Raw genomic sequence first — 7,097 nt, 5'->3', positions numbered from 1 at the left:
ATGCATAACGAATGTAGAGAAGGGTTTCGGCAGAAGACATCCCTTCTAAGTCACCAGAAAATGTATACTGCTGACCGATCTGAGGAATGCAAGCAACACGGGAAGGCTTTCTCCATCACCGTTCTGATCCCCCTCAACATCATAGAACTCACACTGGGAAAGACCCCGTGAATGTAAAGAATGTGGAAGGGCCTTTAGTCCTATTTCCCTCTTTACCCAACACCAGAGAATTCCTACTGGTGAGAAAACCTATGAATGTAAGGAATATCAAAAAAGCTATATTCAGCTCTCAAAACTTAATGTACATCACAGAATTCATACTAGGGGAAAATTCTATCAATATACTGAATGTGCAAAAACTTGTCACTAATTATTCAACATCAGAGAATTCATACTGGAGAAAACCCTATGACTGTAAGGAATGTGGAAGACCTTTAGAGGTATCACACAACTTCATGAACATCAAAGAATATATACCAGGGAGAAGCCATAAAAATGTAATGAATGTGGAAAGGCCTTCGGTCATCAGTCATATCTTCCTCAATATCAGAGGATCCATACTGGTGAGGCACCTTATAAACGTAAGGTTTGTGGGAAGGCCTTTAGGCAGGGCTCAAAGCTTCATCATCACCAGAAAATTTATACTAAGTGAGAAATCAAATAAATGTAATGGAAGCTTTTGGTCGAATTTCATAATTTAATGAGCACTAGCACCCCATAATGGTGAGAACCCGTCTCACTGTACTGAATGTGGAAAAGCTTTTAGTCGCTTAACACTAGTTATTCGACATTAGAAAATTCATACTGGTGAAAATCCCTATGAATGTCAGGAATGTGGGAAAACCTTTAGTCGGGGTTCACAACTTACGCAACATTATTCGTTATGTATGTAGTAATGTGGGAAGGCCTTCAAGACACGGTCATCTTTCTCAGTCTTAAAAAATTCATGCCACAGAAACTTCCTATAAATAAGTGAAGGAAATATTTCACTGGTCTTGTCCCTGAAAGAACATCAAATAATTTATTATTATGTATAACCTTGTCCAATATGGAAATGCTTTATCTTTCAGCTCATGTTGCATTTATCAGCAGATGCACATCGTTACGTCATCACTACAGACCATATTAATATGGTAACGTAGAAGAGCTCCCCTATACTACCTATCGATTGTTAATTATTGTACAATTCATGCTGGCAAACAACCATGCAAGTGGGGAATTTTGAAAACCCATTACCGTAAGCTAATCCTAATTTACAGAAAAGGATGCAGAAGAGAAAGTAACGCTTTATATGTCACATATATGGGAATTTCTTTAGCCATAAAGCTCTTTTAATGAGAAGATTCATACTCATGAATATAAGTTTTAAAACCCCCATTCAGAACTTGCCATTTATTGTGCATCAGAAAATGCAAAGTTGAGGGCGCCTGGGTGGCTCAGTTCGTTAAGTGTCCAACTTCTGCTCAGGTGATGATCTCACGGTTCGTGGGTTCGAGCCCTGCGTCAGGCTCTGTGCTGACAGCTCAGAGCCTGGAGCCTGCTTCAGATTCTGTGTCTCCCTCTCTCTCTTTCTCTCTGTCCCTCCCCAGGTTGTGCTCTCTCTCGAAAAAATAAAATAAACATTAAAAAAAAATGCAAAGTGAATAAAACTCCAGGCATGTCAAACAACAGTTAAGCATTTAACTATTAAAGAAGTTGAGGAAGATGTGCAGAAGTTTGTAACAAATCATACAGGGATATAACTCAGGTAAAAATGTAATAAGTTAGACATTAACAAAGTCACCTTTATGTTACCTAATATTTTCTGCTTCAGTTAAACAAGAAGACTCTGAAGTGAATAAGAGCAGTACATAACAAAACCTGTGGGATGTGGCCCTGTTACTACTCAAAGAAGTTATAACTTTAAATGTGTTTATAGGTCAGAAAACTATAAACACTGGAATAAGTGAACCAGAGACCTCTTGAGAAGCTAGAAAATGAACATAACTCAGCAATGAAAGAATGTTTTGAAATTACGAGATAAGTAGGTTTTGTCAACCTTGAAGCTATTTCTTTAAAAGGATAATATAAACATTTAGCAAATCTCATAACAGTGCAATTTTTGAAGCTTAGAGAGAGAAAGAGAGAGAGAGAGAGAGAGAGAGAGAGAGAGAGAGAGAGAAAGCATGCGAAAGCAGGAGAGGGATATAGAGAGGTGGGGAGACAGAATACTAAGCAGCTCCACACTGTCAGCACAGAGCCCAGCGCAGGGCTTGATCCCACAAACTATGAGATCATGACCTGAGCCAAAATCAAGAGTTGGACCCTCAACAGGGGCGCCTGGGTAGCTCAGTTGGTTAAGTGTCCAACTTTGGCTCAGGTCTTGATCTCACGGTTCGTGGGTTTGAGCCCTGCATCAGGCTCTGTGTTGACAGCTTGGAGCCTGGAGCCTGCTTTGGATTCTATGTCTCCCTCTCTCTCTCTGCCCCTCCCCTGCTCACACTCTCTCTCAAAATAAATAAACATTAAAAAATTAAAAAAAAAAAGAATTGGACCCTCAACCAACTGAGCCACCTAGACGCCCCAAAATACTATTATAAATGAGGATGTAGGGGCGCCTGGGTGGCTCAGTCGGTTGAGGGTCCGACTCTTTATTTTGGATCAGGTCATGATCCCAGGGTCGTGGGATTGAGCCCTGCACTTGGCTTTGTGTGGAGCATGAAGCCTGCTTAAGATTCTCTCTCTCCCCCTCTGCCCCTCTCCCCTGTTCATGCTCTCTCTCTCTCTCTCTCAAAAAACAAAACAAAACAAATGAGGAGGATGCAGCAACACACATAAAGGATATTAAGAAATAAGGCTGAATACTTACCAATTTTTATGCCAATAAATTAAAATTTTTAGATTAACTTTCCTTCCTAAAAAGGAAAAACTATGTTTCTAGAATTGACTAAAGATTAGCAAAGGACAGATTTTATAGGGAATGCAATTAAGTGTTAAAAAAAAATCAGTTATTTTATTTTTTTATTTTAGAGAGAGCATGAGCGGGAGGGGGGGGGGAGAGTGAGAGAGAGAGAGAATTTTAAGCCCCTTACACGGGGCTCGATCCCTCAACCCTGGGATCATGCATGACCTGAGCTGAAATCAAGAGTCCTACGCTCAACTGACTGAGCCACCCAGGTGCCCCATTATTATCAGTTTTTAAGAAGAAAGACTTACCCAACTATTAAGTGTAGAGGGAATATCTATGATACAAATTTCCAAGTTTGAAAAGACGCAATTATCAGTTCCTTTTCTAAACTTTGCATGATCTCAACATATAAACAGGAACCAAAATTTACATATGTCCTCAACCTCCCAAATTACAAAAAAAAAATGTTGAGTGTTTGAGTACCAAATACTTATCTACATGTTAATTGTGAATATAAATTTAAAAAATCATAAGTACTACCAAATTAATATTCTAGTTGTTTCTCTTTAACATGTAAATATTTCAAAATCAGTAATATAATTGTTACTACTTTAAAAATTAAAAATGGGAATGCAAGGGGCACCTGGGTGGCTCAGTCGGTTAAGCGGCCGACTTCGGCTCAGGTCATGATTTTGCGGTCCGTGAGTTCAAGCCCCGCGTCGGGCTCTGTGCTGACAGCTCAGAGCCTGGATCCTGTTTCAGATTCTGTGTCTCCCTCTCTCTGACCCTCTCCCGCTCATGCTCTGCCTCTCTCTGTCTCAAAAATAAATAAACGTTAAAAAAAATTTTTTTTAATAAAAATGGGAATGCAAGCTGGCGCAGCCACTGTGGAAAACAGTATGGAGGTTCCTAAAAAAACTAAAAATAGAACTACCTTACACCCAGCAATTGCACTACTAGGTATTTAGCCAAGGGATGCAGGTATGCTGTTTCGAAGGGGCATATGCACCCCAATGTTTATAGCAGTGCTATCAAGAATAGCCAAAGTATGGAAAGAGCCCAAATGTCCATCGATGGATGAATGGATAAAGAAGAAGTGGTGTGTGTGTCTATATATATATATATATATATATATATATATATATATATATAATGGAGTATTAATTACTCAGCAATCAAAAAGAATGAAAGTTTGCCATTTGCAACTATGTGGATGGAACTGGAAGGTATTATGCTAAGTGAAATTAGTCAGTCAGAGAAAGACAAATATCATATACTTCACTCATATGAGGACTTTAAGAGACAAAATGGATGAACATAAGGGAAGGGAAACAAAAATAATATAAAAAACAGGGAGGGGGACAAAACATAAGAGACTCATAAATATGGAGAACAAACAGAGGGTTACAGGAGGTGGTATTGGGGGGGGGGATGGGCTAAATGGGTAAGGAGCACTAAGGAATCTACTCCTGAAATCATTGTTGCACTATATGCTAACTAATTTGGATATAAATTTAAAATAAATAAATAAATACAATTTTAAAAAAACACAATTTTTTTTTAATTTAATGTTTATTTCTGAGAGAGAGAGAGACAGAGCATGAGCAGAGAGGGGCAGAGACAGAGGGAGACACAGAATCTAAAGCAGGCTCTCCAGGCTCTGAGCGGTCAGCACAGAGCCCGACGTGGGACTCAAACTCATGAACCGCGAGATCATGACCTGAGCTGAAGTCAAACACTTAACTGACTGAGCCACTCAGGTGCCCCTGTTACTTTTTTTTTAAACTAGAAGATAATTTTTCAGGAATTCAGGAGAAAATACCTATCCAAGCTTGGTTATTCTTCCAGAGTTTAGGCAGCTTAACTAAAAAGGGAAAATATTTTAAAATCACTTGATTTAAAACCACTGAAGAATGGTATGATGACATATGTAGAATTGGAATGTGATACTTAAAAGTAATTATTAACCACAAAAAATAAGACCAACTTAGAATCATCTAAATATATGCACAATGTGGAACTTAAATGTTTTCTTAGGAAATGTGGAATAAACTATCTCCTTTCACTCAGCTTTGACTTAAAAGATATCTCAACTGCATTTTAGGTAGAGTTTGTTACGTAGCAACAAATGTTGAAGACAAAGTGCTGTTAAAAAGAAAACCACAGGCCCAAAATGGTGTCACTAAAATGGCATCACTTAGGCTAAGTCACCAAATCGGGGCTTAATAACTATCCTAACTGCACTTTCAACGAATCCGAGAAATATAGTGGTTTTTTTTCTAAAGTTTATCTATTCTGAGATAGAGAGAGGGGGGGAGCGAAAAGAGAGAGAATGTGAGCAGGGGAGAGGCAGAGAGAAAGAGAGAGGGGGAGAATCCCAAACAGGATCAGTGCTATCAGATAGGAGCCTGACAAGGACTCAATTTAATGAACCATTAGATCATGACCTGAGCCAAAATCAAGGGTCAGATGTGCAACCCACTGAGCCACCCAGGAGTCCCCCAGAAATACAGTGTTTACCTGTCAGAAACTTTCTGGTCACCACTACAATAGCAATCTGTCATGTGGGCCCTCTCCATCCCCCAAAGGAAGAAGAGATAATCCATCTAATAGGACCCTGTCCATCCCCCTAACGGAAGATGACCTTGCCTGGAACAACCCTTTTTTGTTGTCGTTGTTTTTGTTTTTGCTAATAACTTTCTCAATCCAACCTCCTTCCTATAAAAACCTTTCATTTTGTGGCACTCTCCAGGGCTCCCCTACTTGCTAGTCTGCTGCTAGATTCATGAATCATTCAATAAAGCCAATTAGATATTTACTCAGTTGTAATCCGTTTTTTAACCGTGTCTTCGACTGCAGATGTGTTATTTCTCCCCATCTGCCTCCATCAGAGCCTGCAACAGGACCAAGGCATTGGGTTTCATCTTCAGCTGTTTATGTAGAATGAGCCAGGGATGAACTGAGGATGCTCGGCATATGGTTCGTCGTCCTTTCCGACAGCCTGACGCTGCATTAAATCCTCAGACAATGATTCACTATAGTTTCAAGCACCAGTAACTGCCCTGCCCGGTCCTTTTCAGATACACCTCCACCGCACCATCTGCTTGTGCCAGTATCACAGAAAGTCAACACTCAGGAAATTTTACTGTATTGAACATGGAATGAGCAGATTTAGCCCTGGCCGTCCCGCCCCAAGGCTCAAACGTGTCCTTCCACCGCGTGTAGTTGGGAAAACAGCACCACAGAGGAAGAGAACGCCAGGTGCCCGACCAAGGTCTCCCAGGAGGCGCACAGACCGGAAGTATCCCTTCACCTTTCGGCACCGCCCACGTGCCGCGGTGGCTTCCGGTATCCACTTGGCCTCGGGTGTGTGCATGCGCAGTTCCACCACCGTAGTCCCAGAGCCCTGAAGGCCCCGCGGTCCTGGCCGGGTAGAGGCTGTGGTGTCGGTAGAGAGGGGCGGATGTAGTGTCTGCGGTAGTAAAGAGCCAGAACCTCCTGTCCAAAAGAGAATGGTCTCCTGTCCCCGAGTCTCGGGCAGTAATGGGTGCGGGAGTTTTCGAAGAGTAGGACGCCCAAGTTTACTGCCGACAGCGGAGGCGGGGCCTCAGCGCATTGGGTCACCGGGATGTGCGAAGGGAGGGAAGGTGCTTGCGAGTGACGGAACACGCGTACGTTCGGTCATTTGGAGGGGGGGCGTGGCTTAGTGCCCAAAGGCGCGTGGGAGGGAGTGCTGCGCAGGCGCAGGGAGTACCATGCGGCTGCTGCCTGGGGTAGCTGACCCGTTCTGGAGTTGCAGCTGGGGCTCCCCGGCGGCGTGGGGCAGGGTCTCTTGGGGGAGCACCCCTGCTAGCGGGTTCTGGGGGTCGCCGCAGGGGTGTGGGACTAGGTGTCATCGTTGGCGTGCCGGCGGCCTGCTCGTGCGCCGGCTGGCCCCTCAGGCGGCAGTGTGGGTGTCGCTTGGGCCGCTCGTGGAGCCTCAGAGGGGCCGTGTGGCTTTTCGCACCTCGTTTGGTCTTTGGGAGCCCGGCTTGCTCACGTGCAGAGTGGACGCTGCGTCCTGAGCGGCTCCTCGTGTCCCAGGATTGAATACCTCGAATGGTGCCCAGCCCGAAGTCAGCAGGGACCTGGTTGGAAGTGCAATGGTGCAACGAGGTTTTCTTTTTTCTTTTCTTTTCTTTTCTTTTCTTTTCTTTTCTTTTCTTTTCTT

The sequence above is a fragment of the Panthera uncia genome, assembly GCF_023721935.1.
Source record: "Panthera uncia isolate 11264 chromosome E2 unlocalized genomic scaffold, Puncia_PCG_1.0 HiC_scaffold_19, whole genome shotgun sequence".
NCBI classification, from domain to species: Eukaryota; Metazoa; Chordata; class Mammalia; order Carnivora; family Felidae; genus Panthera; species Panthera uncia.
Note: the sequence above shows the minus strand (reverse complement) of the source record.